General features: G+C 42.6%; 1 protein-coding gene across 1 annotated transcript in view; it reads left to right on the forward strand.

Moving 5' to 3' along the window:
• Positions 1–24,135, forward strand: part of CERS6 (ceramide synthase 6) — a 261,049-nt gene that overhangs the window by 68,513 nt on the left and 168,401 nt on the right. The gene's annotated exons all lie outside the window — the stretch shown is intronic.

A 24,135-nucleotide genomic window follows, 5' to 3' on the forward strand; every position in this document is an offset into this window, starting at 1 on the left:
TTCCTGGATTCAGAAGAGCAGTTAGATGTGCACCAAGAGGGCTGTATGGATCCCTGCATGGCAGCCTTAGAGTAGCCATGACCCAGGCATCAGGACTCAGCTGGCAGCTGGGAGGCAGTGCAGTGCCAGGGGAGGGCATGTGCTGGGGGCTGCGAGGGTGGGGCTAGTGCTGGGGGCTCCAAGGGGCAGGGAGCTGGCACAAGGGGATGGGGGGAGGGGACTCGGGTCAATGGCTAGTGTGTAGGGGATAGTGAAGGCATGGAGGACTCTAGGGGTCAGGACTGGCTCGGGGGGGGGGCAGGGGTCCGGCGTGTACCCCATTCCTGGCCCCCAGAGCTGCCATGAACAGCTGGCTTCAGTTGTGGCAGCAACCCACAACATGGCGTCTGCCGAAACTGAAGCTGGCTTTTTGCTGTAGCTCTGGGAGCCGGGGCTTATATTGGACTGGTAAACTTTTATTTGCATATTTATTATTTGCATAATGAATGTGCAAATATGCAGATAAAGTAATGAATATGCAAATGCATGATTAAAATTTTATCAGTCTGCCAAACGTTTGTGAATGGGTTTGACAGTCCGCACTATAAAAAAGGTTGGGAACCACTACTCTGTATTACATGCAAAGTTATCTGAGGCAAATCTGCTTTTTTGTGTGTATGCAACTGATTCTTTTCCCAAACAGACTCATTGTCTGAACCACTGTGGGGGAAAGTGAGATGGCTAAACAGAAGAATACCATAGGCTTCCCTGTAGTTGTGCCCCTCATTGCAGTGCTTGGCAGATAGGATGGAGCAAGAGATAGAGGTCTAAAGGTTTTCTGGTTCTGTATCAAATAGTATGAAAAGCTTAGGTAAATTCTCTAGGAGTTTCCATCCAACTTGAACATCACATTATAGTTTTTAGCCTGCTTTGCTAGACTAACCATTAATATTTACCTCCAAATCATATTGATTCCTGCTTTCCCCAGCACCTGCAAATTCTTTCCTCCCTCTGTGCTTTGAAAGAGAAAGTGGATAAAATAACAGCAGAAATTACAAGAAGGTGCAGCATGTAAAATAACCATTGAGGGGCCCTTCTTAAAGTAGATATAGGCCAACACTGCCTACTTTATTTATATATATGTATGTATGTATCTTTGCAGTGTTTCTGTAGTAATTTCTGTTATGTCTTCTGCTTTTTACACAAGAAGCATAATATGAAAGAACTACATGGGCAGAGTTGGGTCCAAATAGTTGTTTGCTAACTATCTATATCTATTTCTATATCTATTTTTATGCCAATATCTATATCTATGACTCTGTTACTAATGGCTTTTGAAACTTAGATTAGGAAGCCCACTAGAGTACATCCAATTTCCTATACACTAACATTGCTCAAAAACTGATGGTGATAGGAATCTGAAATAACCTACCTTGTTAACAAGTGTTTGATTGTGCAGGGAAAAGTTTACGTGACTCCATTGACTCATGGAGGCAGCTGGCTTCTTACCCATACATGGACAGAAGGGAAGTAAAGAGGGTCTTGTTTGGGAGTTGAGAAAAAATCCAAGGAGCAATCCCATTCTGTGAGAGAATGTTGGAACTGAACTTATTACTATTAATATTTTTGCTTACAGAAATAAATCTCAGGAAGGGGGTGAGGTTTTTGATTCTACTCAGTGTGGGCACTTGATTTTTGATACTTGTGAGAGAATTTGATTTTTCTTTATTTTGATGGACAATATTAATGTTTATTTTTTATCAGTTTAAATTTTCCCAATTCAAAATTATGGAGAGGTTGGACAATAGGAGCATTAAGAAAAAATATTTAATTATAGATTTTGAGAGTCAAAGAATTAAAGCTTTATCACCATTAAGACATAAATCGTCAACATAACATCAGATTATGAAAAAATAAATATCCATAAATCAAACTCTTAGATTCTCAAGCACCGTTTTTCTTACTTTACCTATCTGTACATTGCAAATGTTGTCAACTAAGGGATTTTTTCCCATTGGTTTATAACATTTACTGAGAAAAATCTAATCTTTTCAAGCCTACATTTAGAGGAGTACATGAAGGCATCTATTCACACACAATTTAAATTTGCTTTTAAAAAATGCCAGCAGCTTAGTACCAGCAACCAGACCTACAATAGTAAAGCACCATAGGTCAGTCACGTTGTTGTTGTATTAAACTGTTCACTGATCCTGAAAAATCAATGTTTTCCCCAAAGCAAGAGCTCTGCTATATTGAAAGTTTTTCACCACCACTTCTGGGTGAGCAGCTTACAGAAAAGCCTATTGTAGTTGGTTGCCTTAAAATTGCATGCTTGTCTTTGTCACAAACTGGTGAGCCTGCAAATGATGTATCTATTAAATTTCCTCATATTCTTCCTGTCTTTCAGAGACTTTAATAAAGACAGACTTTTTTCTTCTCTGAAAATACTCCTGGACTGAGGATCTTGTGGGGCACATTTTACCCCTAAGCAAATTCCTCTGACCAAACTTGTTGCTGACCAAGTTTCATTACCTAAAAATTGATCTCCAATGAAAATACTCTTCACTTGTTGCAATTAGCACCCAAAGTGTGACAGGCACTAAGTGACACTGTTTTGTCAGGACAAAACACCATATTTATACAGTGCTTTTGATCCTAATAGATCCCAAAGCCCTTTAAAAGAAGAGGCTTAGACTTACAAATGTATAAAGTGAATCTATATAAGTAATTGTATCCATCTTAGTAGTCCCCTTCCATAAAGTTACTTAAAGTGTAAGTGTTTTGTAGAAAAAGATTTTGTGCTGTTCCTCAAGTTGCTCCATGGAATTGTTCATTCTTCTTTGAGATGTGTGTCCCCATGGGTGCTCCACTGTTGGTGTTGGGCTCATCCCGGTGCCATGGATCAGAGACTTTCAAGCAGTGTTGAGGCAGCTGCGCATGCGCGAGCGGTGAACAGCGTTCCCGCCTTTGAAGTTAGAACTTGCAGCCCACTTCCCCTCTGTTCCTTCTTTGCCATCCCCGGCTATGGCCAGAGCTCAAATCCTCTGCTCCTCAGCGCACTTCTGGAAAAGAAAGAAGTAGTTTGGTTAGATAGTCCTGAAGTACCCAAAACTCCTTTCCCTTTTCAAACAGTTTAAGAAAAAAAGCTGCCAGCAGTTTTACCACCATGCAGCAGCAACCTGGGGCAAACTATAAATAAACAAACAAAGGAACTTGTTTGACAGACAGACACCTCTGCTCATACACCCATATGTGGCACAGTCCATCACTGGGGGTATGTCTACACTACCCTCCTAATTCGAACTAGGAGGGTAATGTAGGCATACCGCACTTGCAAATGAAGCCCGGGATTTGAATTTCCCGGGCCTCATTTGCATGAAGCTGGCCGGCGCCATTTTTAAATGCCGGTAGTTCAAACCCCGTGCCGCGCGGCTACACGTGGCACGGAGTAGCTAGTTCGGATTAGGCTTCCTAATCCGAACTAGCTGTACTCCTCATTCCACGAGGAGTACAGCTAGTTCGGATTAGGAAGCCTAATCCGAACTAGCTACTCCGTGCCGCGTGTAGCCGCGCGGCACGGGGTTCGAACTTCCGGCATTTAAAAATGGCGCCGGCCGGCTTCATGCAAGTGAAGCCCGGGAAATTCAAATCCCGGGCTTCATTTGCAAGTGCGGTATCCCTACATTACCCTCCTAGTTCGAATTAGGAGGGTAGTGTAGACATACCCTGGGAGACATGCTCGGCTCTCCTAAAAGACAAATGATAAGACAAATGCTGAGACTCTATGCCAGCCTCTGATGGTCACAGCGAATGCATATGTTGTTTGGGGGACATGCATATATCACCAAAATGTGTCCAATATCACAGCCTGACAGTGAGAGCTTGCAAGGAAAGAGAGTTCACAATATGCACACTGTCCATTGACAAAGCCCTAGACCCCCACAACTATAAAGGGGGCAATAAGGGCTTCGCCGCAACGTCCCCTCAGGGCAATCCCTCTAGCCCTTCACCTCAGAAAGTGTGCTCAAAAACCACCCCTCACCAGTCCATTCCCTCCCATCAAGACTGAGTAAGGGAGATGAACTGGGTACCTCAGGCACGGCAAAAACTCAAGCCTCCTCAACAACAGGCTCAAAAGTGCACTCTAAACAGGCAGTGAAGCCAGCTACCCAGCCATCAGAAAGGGCACGTAGTAAGGGCCCTGATGTAACAGAGGCACCACTGGCATTAATGGCACCTGAGATGCCATGGGCACACTCAGTATCCCCAGTGCAGTGCAAACTCCTAGCACAGCCTTCACCATAGGCACTGAAAAGTGACAGGGTTAGTTCCAGCTGCCCTCCAGTATCTCACACTAATCCCAGATCCCCTGGGGTATCGACTGCACCCCTGCCGTCACCGCAGGTGCCAGCAGACTCATCAATGGGAGATAAATCATCATCCCACCGCCATTCCCTAGGGCGCAAAACACAAGCTCCACCAATACATGACAGGAGGACTAAAACCAGGTCCCCCACTGAGCCTTCGGCATGACACTGCTCACGCTCCCCATTATCGATAAGGGGCTCACCACCCTTGTCATGCTCACCTGCTTTATTACAACTTAGTGCCTGCCATGGAGATACAAGGAGTATTTTCTCCTCACAACACTCCTTCCCAGATAGAGCACACACATCTTACGGGGCATACTGGCCACCACATTATCCTCCATGGCACCCCGGTTGGCAGTACTATGCCAGGCATAACAGTTGATAGTACCCCTATTGCTACTAGGAACCATGACACACCTTCACTGTCCCTCTTGCACCAGCACAGAGGTTACTGCCCTCTATACATTCAGATCCGTCGCATTCCCCATCTGAGGGCATGGATCTGGAGAAAGGGCAGATTGCAGATGATCCAACCATCCAACAATCAGACATGCCACCGAATGATAATTCCTTCTTTGCTGCTGATGAAGCTGTTATCCCAAATGATCCAACACTTAGTGACGACCTCAAACAATTCCAGGACTTATTCAAAAGAGTGGCTATCAGTCAGAAGGTTGTCTTATCATAGGTGCAGGAAAAACACCACAGACTTTTAAAGAACCTGCAGCCCTCTACAAAATCCAAAATTGCCCTGCCTCTAGATGAAGCAATACTTGAAGCAGCCGCTGAAGTATGGCAAACACTAGCTACAAGCTCCCCATAAATCTACTTGAGCTTCAAACAGTTCACAATGCGTGCAAACACTTCCTCCCACATGTCTGAGATTCCTCGGTGAGTATCCTCATCAACAATGTGTCTTATGTTTTACATCAACTGCCAAGGAGGTGCAAAATCCCACTTGCTATGTGCATAGGCGATCAGGCTCTGGAATTGGTGTATCCACCACTACATAACCATTATGGTGGCATGCCTGTCTGGGGATAAGAATATCATGGCCAATACCCTCAGCCACAACTTTCTCACAGAGCATGAGTGGCATCTACACAGATCACACACGAGCTGTTCCAGTTCTGGGGTCTACCACAAATAGATCTCTTCATGACCAGACAGAACTCCAAAGTGATTCTTGCATTTTAACTGAAGTTTTCCTTAGCTTTCTGTGAGACTTTGAGCAGAATTTGTACCATAGTACCAAAATGATATAAAAATCACATAAAGAATTCAACCCACTTTACTGTTGCTTATCCAAAACAAATCTATCTGCTGAAATCCAGCTGACACTTCTGTGGATGACATCTGCATGTGGAATTACTAAAACCACATGAAAACTTTATTGTGAATGCAAAAAAAGTGCATGTGAGAAACCATGGCATCACAGAGGAGAGTGAGACTCTATTATTGCAATTGGCTGCTATTGTGTGTTGGTCCACTGTCCTCTGGAATCTTTTAGAAGGGATTAGCCTTTCTTACTATTTCAGAAAGGAAGTAGAATCAGGCCATTATTTGCTATCAAATATCAGTGGACTTCAGCTTTGCAGTACATTGCTTTGTACTCTGACAAACTTCTGTGGCAATGTGTACAATTATCATTAGTTCCTTGTAAATGTTTGTGTTTAATCAAATTATGCCAGTTTTGCATCATAGGTAAATAGGATGAAGTTTAATAAAGACAAATGCCAAGTGCTCCACTTAAGAAGGAACAATCAGTTTCACACATACGGAATAGGAAGCAACTGTCTAGGAAGGAGTACTGCAGAAAGGGATCTAGGGGTCATAGTGGACCACAAGCTAAATATGAGTCAACAGTGTGTTGCTGTTACAAAAAAGGCAAAAATGATTCAGGGATGCATTAACAGGAGTGTTGTGAACAAGACATGAGAAGTCCTTCTTCTGCTCTACTCTGCGCTGATTAGGCCTCAATTGGAGTATTGTGTCCAGTTCTGGGCATCACATTTCAAGAAAGATGTGGAGAAATTGGAGAAGGTCCGGAGAAGAGCAACAGGAATGATTAAAGGTCTAGAGAACATGACCTATGAAGGAAGACTGAAAACTGGCAGAAGCGGTCCTAGACGCGCTGCTGGCAACTGGCGCCCTAGGCGTGATCGGCGCCCCCGCCTCCAAAGCCCTCAACGGCAGTTTATCTTGGTGCCTTAGGCAACCGCCTAGGTCGCCTGTATTGATGGGCCGCCACTGAGAAGTGGGTTTATTTAGTTTACAAAAGAGAAGACTGAGAGGGGTTTTCAGGTATCTAAAAGGGTTTCCCAAGGAGGAGGGAGAAAAATTGTACTCTTTAGCCTCTGAGGATAGGACAAGAAGCAATGGGCTTAAACTGCAGCTAGGGAGGTTTAGGTTGGACATTAGGGAAAACTTCCTAACTGTCAGGGTTGTTAAACACTGGAATAAGTTGTCTAGGGAGGTTGTGGAATCTATCAGGGATGGTCTAGATGGTACTGAGTCCTGCCATGAGGGTAGGGGACTGGACTCAGTGACCTCTCAAGGTCCCTTCCAGTTCTAGTGTTCTATGATTCTATAACTTTAGAATATTAACATATTTTTCCTTCCATAAAGCATATAAAACTGAGCTTTAAACAGCAACAGAAAAGAAACTAGTGATTGTGCTGCACATGGCCCCAGATCCTCATGATAGTGCAAACCTTCTTGTAGGGAATTAGTCTCTGCAGTTCTAACAATTCAGCTTTTTGGTTGCAGATGATAATTATGGCGCATGTTGCTTATACTGCACGCACTTCTGCATTCCTTCTTTTCATCAGAAACTCCCATTGACTATCAGGTGATTTTGCCACAGAGGGTATTGCCTTTAGTGAAACACTTTTGTGTTTGCTAAATATAAAGTGAAATATCTTTTCAGGAATATGTTGTGCTGTCAATATTTTGAGCAGACTCCTAAAAAATATATTCTCCCCTCACTAGCTTTTATAAGCAGAGGTGTAAATTAGAGCTGGTCAGAAATTTTCAGATGGAACACTTTTCCACTGGAAAACACCATTTAATCAAAATTGAAATGTTCTGTGGAAATGCATCGATTTCAATAAAGTGTTGTTGGAAATGGTTTGCGGCCCAGGATAGCATTTATGGTGAGAACGTGAGAGAGAAACAAGACTTGTTCTCATAGTTCACATTTTGAAAGGCCTCAGTTTTATTCTGTTTAAAATGAAAACACATTTCAAAACCTGCAAATATTTTGTGAAATGAAACTATTGTTTTCCCATCAGCCCTAGGATAAGTGCTCATGGAGAAAGACTCCGCTTTTCCTTAGTTAAGAACACAAAAGCTTTATATAACCTTAACCAAGGAAGGAGGAAACACCATTCATTAAACAATGGTGTTAAGCTGCATTTTGCTTAAGAGGCTTATACTTGTCCCTGTAATTTATTCAGCATATATAGAGTGTTCGGCTTCCATAATTTGAAGTGGGAAGGTGTGCGATAGAGAAGCTGGCTTGGGAAACTTATGTAAGATACCTGATATTTGGTGCAGGTTTGTCGAATCCAAGGTCAAAACAAATTTTGCTCTCCAGAGGTCTCCGTAAGAACCCTGAGGAGAAATGCGTTCTAGTGGGGATGGTTTAGAGACCAGTGAATGGAAAACTCCGTATCTAAGAATCTGCCCAAACTTGCCTTCAGTGTGCTGGTGGACAGTTCTCCCGAGGGGTTTGTGGGTTCCCCTCCAGTGCAGTGCCATGCTCCTCCTCGTTCTGTATGAAAGAGGCAGACTGTAGTCATGTAGCAGTACACCAAGCAGATGATTAATTTCAGAGAAAAGAATGTGCTTTTTCCAAATATTAAAACATATGATATCTACATTATTAAAGCCACAGCCTGCTGCAGAACCTAAATAGCCAGGCTGTGTCCATCTGCCGATGGACAGAGGAATCCTTTCCCCTGGCAGATTGGTGGTTTGCAGTAGCTTTTGGAGCTGTTGATTACCTTCAGTGCCCCAATCTCTAACCACACTGTGAGTCTCTGGATTCTTCCACCTCTGTGCAGTAGGACAACTCTGTTTCTGCTGCAGGTAGGACCCCTGGAATCCATGGAGGTAAGGAAAAGATTAGCTTCTTAATTCTGAAGGATCTCAAACTCTTTCCCAAAATGCCTCACTGAAATAGTGCTTTTCCAAGGGTGGAAAGTCAGCACCAGTCTGGTAATGTTCCACACAAGAATATCAGGAAAGTTTTCTGCTGCTGTGAATTGTGTGCTGGAGTACAGAGTGGTCAGACATACTGTATATGTCTCATGCGAAAGTTGCATCCTGCTCCCCAATATGTGTAGTAATCTGCAAGGAACTCAGGGTATCTCTCTGAGACTAGGGAGTTATTTCACTAGGAAGTTATTGCGAAGTACTCGCCTACCCCCCCTTATTTTGAAATAATAAGTGGTGTGTCCACAGTATCAAGCCCATTATTTTGAAATAACAGGCTGGTTATTTTGAAATCTGTTCTCCTGCTTTCCTTTCAATAAGCCTATTCCCCAAAATAGTTATTTCGGGAGTTATTACAGGCAGTCCCCGGGTTACATGGATCCGACTTACATTGGATCCCTACTTACAAACGGGGTGAGGCAACCCTGCACTAGCTGCTTCCCCCCAGCAGACCAGGGAGACGCAAAGCTAGCGCCCTTCCCCCCCAGCAGACCAGGGAGACGCGGAGCGGCTTTTCTCAGCAGACACCTCAGCTTGAGAATAAAGGACTGAGGGAAGTGAGGTGTGGGAGAATAAAACTGAGCTCTGGAGAAATGTTTGGCTAGAGTTTCCCCTACAATATGTACCAGTTCCGACTAACATACAAATTCAACTTAAGAACAAACCTACAGTCCCTATCTTGTACGTAACCCGGGGACTGTCTGTATTTCGAATTCAGTTACTTTGAAATAATTTCCTAGTGTAGACATGCCCCGAGAGTGGTGAAGGCTGAGTTAACCACCAAGCAGAGGCTCATACCTGAGGTATAGGAGGCATAGGTACTTCCCAGTGTTTATACCAAAGTAGAGAGCATCAAGACAAAGTGCACCAGATTTAACACTGGGTAAGCAGGCACAGCTCTGGTGAAGTCAATGGACTTATACTACTGCTAAGTTTGTCCTGTGACTTGTGCTGGTGAATGGGTTGGTTTTATTGTTCACATAAAAGAAAACCAGCATATTTGAAACATTTTCAGATTTGGGCCTGTTGAATTAAACGTGTCACCTACCCCCAAAATGTAGCTGTGTAGGTTGTAGATACCTTTCAAAGATTCCAAGGGAGAAGGGACCATTGTGATCACGTAGTCTGACCTCCTGTGTAACACAGAGCAAAATAATTTCTAGAGCATATTTTTTAGAAAAATGTTTCTGAACAGATATTCAAGATTGGATAAACCACCTCTGTTCTTGGCTCATCTGGGAAGTTAGAGTAATATAGATAGATGTGCCCTTGTTAGTCGCATACAACAGATTGTTTTATAAAACAAAACATCCTGACAAGTCAGAATATCATTAATTACATATTCCTGAAAGCAATTTGCCCTTTAGAGAGCAGAATGCAAGTGAGGAGAGAAAACCTGCTCTGATCCATCTCTGGAAAGGACAATATGTCTTTTCAAAATAGCAATAGAGGGGGATGTTACTTTCCCATATGTACTTTTTTCTCCATATTCTTCAGGATAACAAATCTGTTATAGGTTTATCAAATGCTCCATTTTGCACAGGGATATTTAGTTGTAATACTCTGTCTTAATGTACCTTATGTCTACCTTTATTAACTGGACTTAGCAACTTTAGCAGCCTATTGATTTGCTAATCACCAGTAGAGTTACTGTTATAGTGCAAATGTTAAGGACTTGTGACTTGGGTGTTTGTTTGGTCCTTGCTAGTCTTTGATTCTTGTATGTAGCCACAACTCACTACACACAGGTGATCGATGTATTTTGGGGAAGACACAAACAAATTCTCCTAATGTATCTGCAGACGGCAAAATCCACTGGCCTTTTCTAAAGGTGTAGAAGGTTCAAACTGCCATGGATATAGAATATTCTCAGTGTGGTTGGGGACTTGATAACAAGTGCATGCTGCAAACCTGGGCAATGTCCCATGTATATATACATAGAATGGATTCACTGGCTTCAAACTCTGCATAGGTGAAGCACTGGGCTATGTCCCTGTCTGCACCTGAAGCCTTGCAGTGAGTCCATGCTAGCTACTTCTTGTTGGGCTTAGGTATTTCCCAGACAGCACAAGCCTGTTTGTCAGGCTGTGGTTTCTGTTGAAGGATTTGGACCATAGTGAGGAGAAGGGAGTCTCTTTTTAGTAAGAGCTAGAGTCACTATGGAGTTGTTCCAACTGTGTTCAACATATGCATTGCATAAAATCATCACAATACCAGTCAGATTCTCCTCTCCTCCATTGCTGATGCTGATGTAACCGATATAAAACTGGAGTAATTGATGGGAGAATCAGGAACTCTGTGTTTGACACACATGAGGTAACAAAGAGTTACCCTGTATTGATATGGCGACTTTGTGTTTATGGTAGGGATGTTAAATTTCGAGTACTTGACTAATTGAATAGTCGATGTAATCTTCATTGACTATTCAATTAGTCAATAGGGCGCCTCCACCTTTGAAGTGTAGCAACAGCCCCAGGGCTGCAGTTCAAAGCAGTAGTGCTGCATGGAGCCCAGGATCATCAGGGGAGTCCCCAGCTGATCCTGGCTCCACGCGGTGCTGCCACTTTGAAACACAGTATGTGACACCTGAGCTGGCCCTGGGCTGCACGCTGTGTTTCAAAGCAGCGGTGCCACATGGTACCTGGGGTCTGTCTCCAGGCTCCACGCAGCACTGACGCTTTGAAGAACCCACTCTACTTTCTCCTCTTGCTGCCTCTTTCTGACAGTCGACAGGCTAGTCGACTAGTCGCTTCCACCCCGCCTTGATGCCTCTATCTGGTAAGCATTTGCTTATCGGATAGTGGACTAGTCGTTCACATCCCTAGTTTATGGAAAATAGGTGGGGCTTTTTAAAAAAGGAATAAAGTGTTCGCTATGCCATGAAAACGGAGTACAGCTAGACTGAGCAAGACAGGAAGGAGAGATGAAAAGAGTTCATGAGACTAAGAATTGATACTACTAGGTCAGAAACTGAAAAGAATTCACATCTCTAAGCTCCTGGGAGATGTCTTAAGGTCACAGAGCAGATAGGTCACTTGTCTCAGTTTAGTTAAATTGAAAGGTTTAAATTAAAAATTGAACAACGTTCAGAAAGCTTCCTAGCATACAGAGCAACCCTCAAAACATACTGTCTGTAAATGGAATTATGCTTGTATCATTTGTTAGGTACAGTCTTTTTTTTTTTTTAATCCCAGTATATTTATTGACGGTTGCTACTGTTTTCTCGGGTCTATTTCTCTCTTTCTATTGAGACTTCTGCATTATGTTTGTGACTCTTATGATAGGTTTACTAATAATAAATGCAAGATTAAAATTTTATATGTTAAGATTTTTTCATATGTTACTTGTCTAATATGAGGTTAGAATGTTTTATACATATAATCAGGTCCCAAAACATTGTAACATTAATTTAACATGATGAATTCAGTGAATGGTTTTTGTTGCATCTTGTGGCAGGAGGCACAGTACAGCTAGACAATAGCTATGGAGTTTTCTTTGGGAACTGAAAAGTAATGTGCCAATTAATTTACTGTAGACTTTCCATCTCGTATCTCAACCTGAAAAAGAAGTTGGTTACTTCTCTATTTTTGGGATTCTTTCTTAATGCCCTGCTTGCCTTTGGTTTACTCCATAGTTAAAATGGAAAAAGGATGGTCACTCATTTCCTATGTATAAATGTTGGGGATGATGTCTTATGTCATAGAATATAAACAGTAGAGTTCTGGTTAAATGGATAAAGTATGAATAGGACAGTTATGGTTAAAAAAGTAGAAACTGAACAAATTAGTACAAGAGTTAGCAATAATTTTTGATTGTTTAAAAAAACCTGACAATGCTAGTTACCAACAGTTTGTTACCCAGTTTATAGCAGTTTAGAATAAAAGTGGCCAATGGTGTGGATATAAAACGGGGAGAAGGAGTCCCTACACAGAAGAAAGATCCGACCTGAGAGCCGTATCTAATCACCGGTGGATCTCTAGCCACAAATCAGGCATACACAATTTAGGGCCAAACCATGTATTTGAGTAGAATAGTGGAACAGATATACAGTTAACAGCAAGTTTCAATAAACCAACCCTCCCTAACCCGAAGAAAGGAGATAGAACAGTTCCCTAGATACATAAGGTATATACAAAGCCTGAGGCGATCGATGCCTGCGACCTTCAACCCTCGGGCTATTTGTAAGCCTCTGGGGAGGACAAGCAGGGAGATCCCACGGTAGTGAGTCCTCTGTGAAGAGACGACCCCAATATGGATCCTCGATCTGGAAAGGGATCCCCTCTGGACACAGTCTGATCCGTCCTTCGACAACACCGTCTGATCCAGTAGGCGGGTAATCCAATGAAGATGATAGGAAAAGAGAGTCCCGGTTCCAGTGACCAATGCAAACAGGAAAACCTTGTGGGTATTTACCACACAAGGGTAGCACAGTTCAAAAGTCTAGGCCTCTGATTACATAGATGGTATCCAAGCTTCAGGCAAACAATACAGAGGAGCAACAAATGAGTAGATCCAAGGCTGGAGAATATCCAAGGACCCGAGCCCTTGATACCTCAGGGCTTTTATTGGCCCAGAGGCGGGAAAAGTATGCTAATGAACCTAGGTGTTGAGTGCAGCTTCCTAGGGGCTGTGTGCAATGGTTTTGGTGCTGAGTGCACCTCTTTTGGTGCTGAGTGCACCAGATAGTAACGGGTGCACAGCCTGTTTGAGAGGGGTGCACAAGGTAGTACCGTGTGCAAATTAACAGTTTGAGCGGGAAAACCTACATCATGTAGAGAAAAGGAACTGTCTCTTTCAAAATGGAACCCACTGAACCAAACTATAATAGGGTAACAGAGTTTTCTAGGGTAACAGAGTTCTCTGAAAACATCCACTCACTGTGCAACGGCAGTCAAAAAAACCAAATAGAATGTTAGGAGTCATTAAAAAAGGGACAGAGAATAAGACCGAAAGTATCTTATTGCAGCTGTATAAAACCATGGTACACCCACATCTTGAATACTGTGTACAGATGTGGTCGCCTCATCTCAAAAAAGATATATTGGCATTGAAAAAGGTTCAGAACAGGGCAACAAAAATGATTAGGGGTTTGGAACGGGTTCTATCTGAAGAGAGATTAAAAAGACTTGGACTTTTCAGCTTAGAAAAGAGGAGACTAAGGGGGGGACATGATAGAGGTCTATAAAATCATGACTGGTATGGAAAAAGTGAATAGAAGAAGTTATTTATTTATTCCCACAATATAAGAACTAGGGGTCACCAAATAAAATTAATAGGCAGCAGGTTTAAAACAAACAAAAGGAAGTTTTTCTTCACTCAGCGTACAGTCATCCTGTGGAACTCCTTGCCAGAGGATGCAGGGAAAGCTAGAACTTTAACAGGGTTCAAAAAATACCTAGATAGATTCATGGCTATTAGCCAGGATGAGTAGGAAAGGTATCCCTAACCTCTGTTTCTCTGGACATGGGTGACAGGGGAGGGATCACGTGAGGATTACCTGTGGTGATCCCTCCCATCTGGTATTGGCCACTGTTGGCAGACAGGATACTGGGCTAGATGGACCATTGATCTGACCCAGTGTGGCCATTCTTATGTACATTTTCTCTAAATGTGGTCTGGGAGAGTTGTACCATGGGTCATCTATGACTCCACTAGTTACAAGTACAGGGAAAAACCACATAGGGAGTCAAATTGAAGATCTGTAGGTGAAAATTGGCCAGTTTTTCATCTACAGAAAGTTAGAGCAACATGTTATCTGAAAATCCCATTCAAATATATCTTTATTGAATGAAATTACTGGCATAATTGGATCTCTCATGGTAGCAGGTGAATTATGTGTACTGCAGAGAAATTAACAATACATAGTATTTTATGCAGGTCTCTTACCTAGATGCATTGTATAAGCAATCTAATCAGTAACCCATATTTTTTAAATTGTTTTAGATGGGTAGATTATCAGGTAGTGAAATCATGTATAGCTCTTGTAAAGTCTGAAATGGAAGGTGTACTGCAAGAAAGGCTCATCATTTTTGTGATCGCACAATAAAACATTCTCTGCCCCAAGTCACATTTTGTAAGTGAAGCTATATGAGTATTCTATATAAACATTGGGTGAACAAGTGCTCCATGAAGTCAGATTCATTTTATTTGACAAACTTTAAGCCCCATCAGCAGATGAATGTATAGTTTAATGTATTACAGAAAACTTTAGGAGAGTCAGGGTATTTCTTCACTAGGCCTTTTCCTCATTTGACGATCTAAAATTATTTGTTAAATACAGATTTTGCTATTGCTAATGAACATTAGTATCAAAGGATTATAAAGGTCAACACAAACAGCATACAAATCCTATAATTTGTGGCTATTAGTGGCAGTAAGATAAGAGTAATTAATAAGTATCACAGTTACCCATGAGAAGAAAATGGGAGAGATTCACATAAACCAACCATATCCATACTGTAAGGCATACCTCTGTTTTTAAAATTACCTCATTCTTTGTGTCATGACACTGGGTGACATTCTCAGTGGAGTAGACAAGTCAGAGCAGTTATACTAATGCACTGAAGCACAGGAACTGATCAGTTCATATTTCTGCAGAATAACTTTTGAGAAATCTCTCTCTAGTGTACCAGGAGGAATGTTTATCATCATGACATGCACTGTGATCATAAGAGTATGGAGAAGCAACTTTCAGAATGTAAAATATGTCTGGCATCTGTTGTTTAAAGGTCCAACTCTCCAATTTTTATTCAGGAAAAGCTTTCAGTGTATTCATGAGGAGCTTTGCTTGAGTACAGACTAGAGAGGGTTGCTGTCTGTTGACAAGGAAGACATTCTTCATTCTTGTCTCCAGTTATTTAAGCATTATGGCTGTTACAGTTTGTGAAGTCAAAATAATATTTAGCTCCTTCCAGAGCAGCAATGAATAAGCACATAGAGGAGAGGAAGCAACCCACTCACCTTCTTCCTTCTACTTATTTTCCCTCTTACAAAACCTAAACTTCATTCTTCTAGCTCAGCATTTTTTAAAGTGCAAGGAGACCAAATATGAGTAAGAATTATTGAAAAGTGAAGTTAATCAAATGTTATTCTGTTTATTTTCTTCTGGGGAAATATTTCCCTTTGTTCATAATCTAGTGAAAAAACTAATTTTGCTGCAAGTATTCCAGCTGAGCATAAGAACAGAACTGGGCTCAACGTGGACAGTAAATATTAAGGATGCTATTTCATATGAGTAGGTGACCTATTCAAAGTCACTTTACGTACCTTGTATTTCCTACATTCTGTAAAGCTTTTTTGATACTGTGGTAAATATCTATGAGATGTTACCTACACAGAAGTCAAAGTGCAAGCTAGGGCTGCCTTCAAGTATTGTATAGGACCTTTAAAATACTTGACGTATTTAAACTGGGTGCAAATTAACTTTGGAATGCAGAGGCGGAATGTGTCCCACTCGGACACTGTACATTGAGCTCAGGTCTGTTAGCTGAATTGGTAGTGAAAACAGTTTGAGTGGTTACTGTGAATGAACCAAAGCGCTTTTAAAATGGTCTGGACTTTCACTTCCATTCTGATTTAAGACTGAATTTGGTACAAAATAGACCAAATTGTCCTCTCATTTATCCTAGTAAGACATTGGCATTTGATTGAGATGAGAATTTGTCTTGCAATCACCTTGGACTCTCAGGGTTAAAAGAAGGGAGTGAGCTGGCTAGCTTCTGATGTTTTATTTACATTGCATTGACCTGACTTTGTGAGTAGTCGCCCTGACTTATTGGAACTACAGTAGAACCTCAGCAATACAGAACTTGTAACTCTGAACAAAACACTATGGTGGTTCTTTCAAAAGTTGACAAGTTAATATTGGCTTAATACAGCTTTGACACTTGACTGTGCAGAAGAGAAATGCTGCATTCAGATATCTTAGTGTAAATGAAACATGCACAGAAACAGTTTCTTTATCTTGTCAAATCTTTTTTTAAACTTTTGCTTTTTTTAGTAGTTCACATTTAACACAATATTGCATTATACAATATTGCTTCTCTCTCTCTCCCTCTTTGGTCTCTTCTGCCTCATTCCATACTTTGGTTCCAAATGGGGTGTATAGATGACCAGTTTGTAAGGCTGGTCTTCCTGACTCTGAGATTCTATAGTACTTATGGAGTAAAGTGCCACACAGCAATTATGAAAGTGGCAGAATCTGACCGTCACTGAATGGTGACATAGCAGAAAACATCCATTTGGGGAAACACTGGCATTTCATACTGGCATTGGAATTTTTAAACTTGAACTCTGTTTGGTTTAGGAATACAGGTTAAAGCTTTATCACAAAGAACATAGAGATGACATACAGATCACAGATAGAGCTTTTTTTTTTTCAAAGGCATCTGACACCACTGATTAAACTTTATGAACATTTTAACCTTGGAAAACAACATGATACCGCAGTGGAGGCAAAGGTGACAGAGGTGTAGCTTGAATTCTTTGACTTTTTTTCTTAGTAAAATACTCAGTAAAATACTTTAGTTCTTAAATTTCTTAAATTTCACTAGATGTTCCAAATGCGCATGAGTAAAGTGCACACAAAGAACTGAATGAAAATTTTTGGATGAATAATATATTTATTGAAAAATACAGTTTTGGTTGATTCAGAACTATTCATGAATTTACCAAATAATTTTCAATCCATTTTTTTATCAGTTAGATTCACAAAATGCTTGGAGAAGGAGAGACAACACAGTCCACTGTCCCCAAGCTGGGAAGGGGTGCATGTCCCAGTCAGACACATGGACAAACAGATAAATTCCCTGAAATATATAGTAGATAGCTGTCCTTTCTCCACCTCTCTCTCCTGCTGGCCCAAGGGGATTATAGCTGTACTCATCCCCATTTCTGTCCCTTTGCTGCCCCCTGTGGTCATTCTATAGTATAACTGTCCCTCCTACCAGACCCTTCCTTTTCCATTTTTGAAAAACATTCTAATTCCAGGCACATCCCATTGTCCTGGCACCTTGCTCTAAGTTATGATAAGAACAAATTGCATACCATATTAATTAGCAAGGCTGTCGTTTTAACATTGTACTTCCAAAGGTCTCACAGAGAGCTCAGTGAAGATCATAGCTCTATGAAACTTGCTGCAGTTGTACCTTGTAAAGATTTACTTCCTCTGGTTATTTTAGCCAGCTTTTGGCTCTTACAAATTGAACAGATTTTTGGTTTATATACTGTATGCAGTGCCATCTGATTGACATTATCTCAGAACAATGTCATTTCTTCGCTCACTTGAGAGGTAAGTGATCAAAAGCCAGCTCTGGCACTTATAATCAACCAAGAGACTTTGCTGAAGGGAAAAAATAAATTAAATGCTGAGAAAATCTCTCTCTGAAATTATCTTATTTTTACTTGAACTTACTTAGTTTCATGTCTTTGGATGCTGCCATCAGCAGTTAAGGGAATTCTGTGTAAAAAAAAATTCTGCATATAATTTTTCAAAATTCTGCAAATTTTGTTGATATATATATGTAAACTCTCTACACTGCCAATGGGAAGCATAGGTCACTGGATGCATGGAAGTGGGGGGTCACCCTGCAGCTTTCTCCTAACTTCACTCCAGGACATAGACTCATCAGTGAGGCTACACCATGACATGGTGCAAGGATCAAGGATCAGGCCTGCCCTATAAACACCTGTAGGCCCTGCGTCTCTGTACCAGGTGCATCCAGATGCAGGCAGGCAGGCTCAGTCTGCAGCAGCAGGATACCAGTGCAGAGGGACTTAGTCAGGGAGGAGGATCCAGGTGTGGGTTCATTGGTTGTGAGTGGCTCAGAGTGGGGTGAGGATGCACAGAGACCTGTTGGGAGGGACAGTGCGGCTGTGTAGGGGGGACCAAGTGAAGGTGGTTCTGACTCAGCAGGTGCTGCCTAGCCCAAAGGGAGGTTTCAGATACAAGGGAGGTGGGATTCATTTGGATGGGAGTCCAGGTACAAGTGGCTGGTGCTCAGTGGGGAGGGTTTCTGGGGGACTTCTTGGTGTGGTATGGGGAGGGGAAGAGAGGCTCATCAGGGTGAGAGTTCAATGGGCCTGCTTAAAAGGTAAGCCCCAGCTGCTGCAGCCAAGGGGATGCCACATGCTGGGCTCCTGCTTCCCCCATCTCTTGCCCCTTCCCTCTGGCTCCAACTTCTCGCCATCCCGCCCCCCTTCATTGGCCACTGCCTCTTTTCCCCAGCTCCAGCCTTTCCCTGCCCTGCCTTACCATGGGTACTCACTGTTGTACAAAACATGGGATGGCTCCTAGCACACGAAAAGGAGCATGACAAACACTAGGAACCAAAGGTGGCAGCCAGCTGTACAGTCCGTGGAGCTCAGCAGCACCCTCTTTTCCCCCTGGGTAGCTCTGGGTTTGCAGAAATGGGAGGAGCAGTGGTATGTGAACTCACAGCTCGTGTGCCCTATAGTACCTATCCCCTTGGCTGTATTTGGGTGGCAGTGCACTCCAAACTAAACCCCTGGACATCTCCAGTTGTTCCTCCCGCCCTCTCCCCGCAGTGCTTCCCTTTGCGTCTCCTTCACTTTCTGCAGGAAGCATCCCCTGGATCCAAGAGTACCTCACACAGACCCCCTGCTGCCCAGCACCTCCCCCAGAGACTCACTTCTCCCCTATCATCCACCCGCCATACTCACTGGTCCACTGGGAGGCGACCATTTTCAGTGCCTGGGCTGAGCTGGCAGCACTGCTGGGGGGCTGGTGAGGGATTGCTCCAGCCCCTTGAGAACAGCACAGGCAGCCAGGACCAGGCCTGCCAATGGGTAGGTGGGGTGGGGGGGGGAGGCAGCAAAGGGTGCGACTGGGGCCTGGTGATACAAAAGGGCCTAGAACTGCTGGCCAGCACCACTGTTACTGTGTCCCTTTAAAGCACCGCTCATGCTCTGTGGAGCACTGAGGGCTGCCTAGCTCCAAACCCACCCCTTCTGCCTGAGGCCTTGCCTCTTCCAGAGTTGTGGAGCAGGGCACCCCGCCTTGCTCAGGGCCCACTGAGGCTCAGTCCTGCTGGCCAGGCCAGAGTGGGAGGGTGCCTGCCTGGGCCGGGCTCTCTCAGGACTCACTAGCATGGGGCCCAGATGAGTGCCGCATGCCGCCCCCATGCTATCTGAGAATGATGTAGCCACTGAAATGAGAGGAGTGCAGGAGAGGAGCGAGAGAGGAGAGGAGCCAGTATACTGCAGCCCCTTGGTCACAGCACAAGTGGAGTGCTGGACTGGCCAGAGGGGCCCCTCTTGAGTGTGGGCCCAGCATCAGGTGCCTCTGGTGTCATTGTAAATGTGATACTGATTACCTGTCTGATTACCTGTCTGTTGTTACCTATACTGCTCTAAATGACCTGCTATCTATCTTAATATTTGTCTAGATAGATTAGAGGATTTTAGTCTTGTGAGCACCTGAGAAACTTATAAAATGCCTTGCATCCACATACACAGCTTTTGTCCACACTGGGGGTACGTCTACACTGCACACTTATTTTGAAGTAAGCTATTCTGAAAGAAATACTCCAAAATAGCTTATTTCGAAATAACACGTCTACTCTACAGGGAAGCCTCAAAATTAGTCTGAGGCAGGCTCCCCTAATGTGGATACGCTACCTCAGTTTAGAGCTCCAGGAGGCAGTAGGGAGAATTACTGTGAATAGCCCTGGGGAGGAGCTATTTCGAAATAGCAGCAGTGGAGTGTCCCCACTACTGCTATTCCAAAATAGCTATTTCAGAATAGACATTATTGCTCATGGAATGAAGTTTACAGAAGTCAGAATAAGCTGTTGGTTATTTCGAATTTATTTTGAAATAATGGAATTGCCATGTAGATGCTTGCATTGTTATTTTGGAATAATGGCCATTATTCCAAAATAAATAATGGTGCTGTGTAGACACACCTTAGGAAAAAAAATCTGAGCCGCAGTCTACTGTTAGTGCAGCTCCCCTTGTGTTAGCAGTGAAAACTGTAGTACCGATGAGACCCAAGCATTTAAATACTATTTGTCTTTTTCAGAGCAGAGGCCATGTCCATGCCAATCTACCCTTCCATCACTCTTACACTAGGGGTATGTCTAGACTATATGCCTCTGTTGGCAGAGGCATGTAAAATAGGCTACCCAACATAGTCAATGAAGCAGGGATTTAAATATCTCCGGCTTCATTAAAATAAAAATTGCCACCGCGCTGTGTCAGATCAGCTGATTGTCGGCACAGCGCGGCAGTCAAGACACGGATTGGTCGACGGGACGCCTTTGTCGACTGCTCCCTTATGCCTCGTGAAACAAAGTCTTCCCCTGTCGACCGATCCGCATCTCGATTGCCGAACTGTGCCGACAATCAGCTGATCCAGCACAGCAGGGCGGCCATTTTTATTTTAATGAAGCTGGGGATATTTAAATCACCGCTTCATTGACTATGTCGGGTAGCCTATTTTACATGCCTCTGCTGACAGAGGCATGTAGTCTAGACATACCCTAGAAGTGTGTCCACAATTTGCTGGTGAACAGACAATATAAAGTGTTTGTTAATTGTGTACAAGTATTACCAGTATGGCTGCAGATGTATTTATTCCAAGGAGTTTATGCTATCATTGCATTCTACTTAGGAATCTACACTGTGGCTGTGCCTGTACAGACTGAAAGCCTGATGTTTCAATGGCATCAATGCTATTGATCCTCTAAACACAATCCAACAAGTTGATTGTTAATACTTGAATGAGTTCTCTGGCAAAGGCTCTGGAGCAGTTATAATATATCTTTTGTAAATGATAAACACTTGAATGTAGATATACAACTTGTGTATTACAAATAGAAACTGAGGGAGGTCAGAACATCTATTGTTTCTCTTCCATTGAACTCAATGATGAATTTCCCATTTACTTGGCTGTTGAAGGATCTGATCCTCAGGCAATGTATTTAAACTACATGTAGCCTTGTTCTCCTGACTGATGCTACAGCCATTGGCAATACGATTAGAACGTGATTCCTACAACTGATGCAGATTTTATCCAAACTGATACATATAAGAGAAAAGACATGTCAAACTGCAAAATATGGAAAGTAATTGATCACACTGAAGGTTTCTTTGCAGTCCATGAATATCCACCACAATGACTTCGGACTCAAACATTTGCTTTCAGATGCAAATAATTGCAGGCTGAAATATGTATTTTTATGACAGAACTGTTCCTCAAAGCACTGTGCAAGTATAAATGCAAAACAACCTGTTTTGAATGCAAATTTCTGACTCTCTGTCTATTTACTTTAGATTTTTTTAAAGGAGGCACATGCTGTAAACTTGTAAACCTATTAAAGGCTGAACTAGAATCTGAAACCAATCAGTTTTCTTCACTGTGATCAGTGCAATGAGGTTTATTTTGCATCATTCCTGTTATCTTTAGGAAAACACAGTTTTTTTCCAAACAGTCTTAGTGTGGTGTTTAAATATTGATAAGAATTCCAAGAGCTTGCAATCATACTCAGGGTTATGAACACAGAACTATTTCTTATCTACATTGTGAGGTGTCTTTTGTTACTTTATTGAATTTTTAGGATAGTATGAAAAGCCTTTAAAGGGAAACAGAATCATTCAGTATATTCAAACACAAAGCCGCTAGAAGTTTGGGGAACTGGATAGTTTCGGTGAGGAGCAGTGGAATACAGCTCTTGCCTCTATTAATTATTCATTATTGTTTGTATCACTTAACGCATAGGGCTCTGGTACTGCCCAGGGTCCTGGCAGCTCGGTTGCAGGCCCTGGGGTCCCAAACATTGGCCCTGTATGTGGGGCTCTGCATCTGTCCTCAGATGTGGCCCCAGACTGGGGTGGTGAGGGGCGTGGATGGGGTAAGGAAGAGGGGGGCAAAGCTAAGGACCCTAAAAATTGTTCCAGTGCCAGAGCCCAGCTCAAAAGGGTTTATAATTTAAGGGAAAGCTTACAATCTATGGCCTATAATTTACATTTGAATCATTTAAGTAATGTCTTGAAATCCATCCAAGCAGGTTTTTGCATAGGGATCAGTTTGTCTTTGCCTGGATTTTAGTTAGCTGTATGACTTAAAACAGCCTTGTGTGAGCAATGGAATATTTTCCTCTTTACATTCAAGCATGTTCTTGGGCAAAATGCAGAACCCATCATAAAGTATATATAATTGTAGTCTTTCTGAGCATGTTAACAGGTGGAGTTGATCTTGTAGAAAAAGATAAATTTTGAGCCATGTAACATGACAAATTATAGTTGATCTTCTTACAGTTCTTTATGGGCAAACTAAAGATGAACAAAATTGTGTTTACTGTGGAAGAAGAAACCCCGTTAGCAGAACTCATTAATTTGAACAATTTATCTTAAATACATGGGATATTCCAATTCCTTAACTCCATATCTAATCTTTATATATATTATGCAAAATGAGTTTTCTATAAAGGAACTATTTATAAACAAGGCAGAATTATTATTTGATTTTATTGGGCCAGCCTTACTGGTGGGTGACATGGTCAGATGAAAGCTGTCCAACTGGCAGGCCTGGGCTGCCAGAGCAGGGGTGAGTGCAGGAAGCCTGGGACTGGAGTCCCTGGCCAGGCAAGTGGGATGTGTGGAGGGACTAGGGGGCAATATTGTGGGGAAGTGCAGGCAGCAGGGCTCACCCCTGAGCAGACCAGTCCCAGGATACTCCCTTCCATCAGGCCTGGATGTTGACTGCACACCTGATGTCCTCACTGGTAGATGGTCAGGAGGTCTGTGTCAGGAGTGCCTCTGGGCATGCCCTGTGCAGCCCAGCCAGGCTCTGGCTCTGGGGCCAGAGGCTGGTCCTCATGCCCCACGCCACTGTTAAAAACTAAAAGAAGGGGCAGTGGCAGAAGTGTTTCTAGGGTTTAGTTTTGCTGTGGGAAACTGTCAATTAAATAAAAGCGGTGAGGAGTCCTGTGGCACCTTATAGACTAACTGAAGTGTTAGAGCATAAGCTTTCGTGGGCATTTGACGAAGTGGGTCTTTGCCCACGAAAGCTTATGCTCCTACACTTCAGTTAGTCTATAAGGTGCTACAGGACTCCTCACCGCTTTTGCAGATTCAGACTAACACGGCTACCCCTCTGATACTTGTCAATTAAATGTCCTCAAACCATTCTAAGTTAGATGAAGTCTCCTATGTTTGTAGTTTATGTTGCTATTTACTGAGTTGTGTTCATCAAGCAAGGCAGAGGCTGTCAGACATTAAAAGCTGTGACTGACTGTCCAGTGCAGAAAAGTAATTCTGTGTTCATAGCTGATCTGAGGTCTAGTTAATTAAAGAAGCAGTAAGGTGGGAGAGAAATATTATGTTTTGCATGCCTGTTGCACATAGCAGTCTCCTTGTAGTGCTCTGTTCTTTCCATCTGCTCCTCTTTTCTGATCATTCTTCTCCCACTCTTACATCTGGTCATACTTCCCACCAATAGTCTGAAAAATAACTCCCCATTTCACATATTCCATCCCGTTACCCTTCCTCCTTCAAATCTACCCTTAAAGCACTCTTATTCTGTGATGTTTTCTTCCACTGATGCGTA

Source organism: Pelodiscus sinensis, chromosome 7 (genome assembly GCF_049634645.1).
Source record: "Pelodiscus sinensis isolate JC-2024 chromosome 7, ASM4963464v1, whole genome shotgun sequence".
In the NCBI taxonomy this organism is placed as follows: Eukaryota; Metazoa; Chordata; order Testudines; family Trionychidae; genus Pelodiscus; species Pelodiscus sinensis.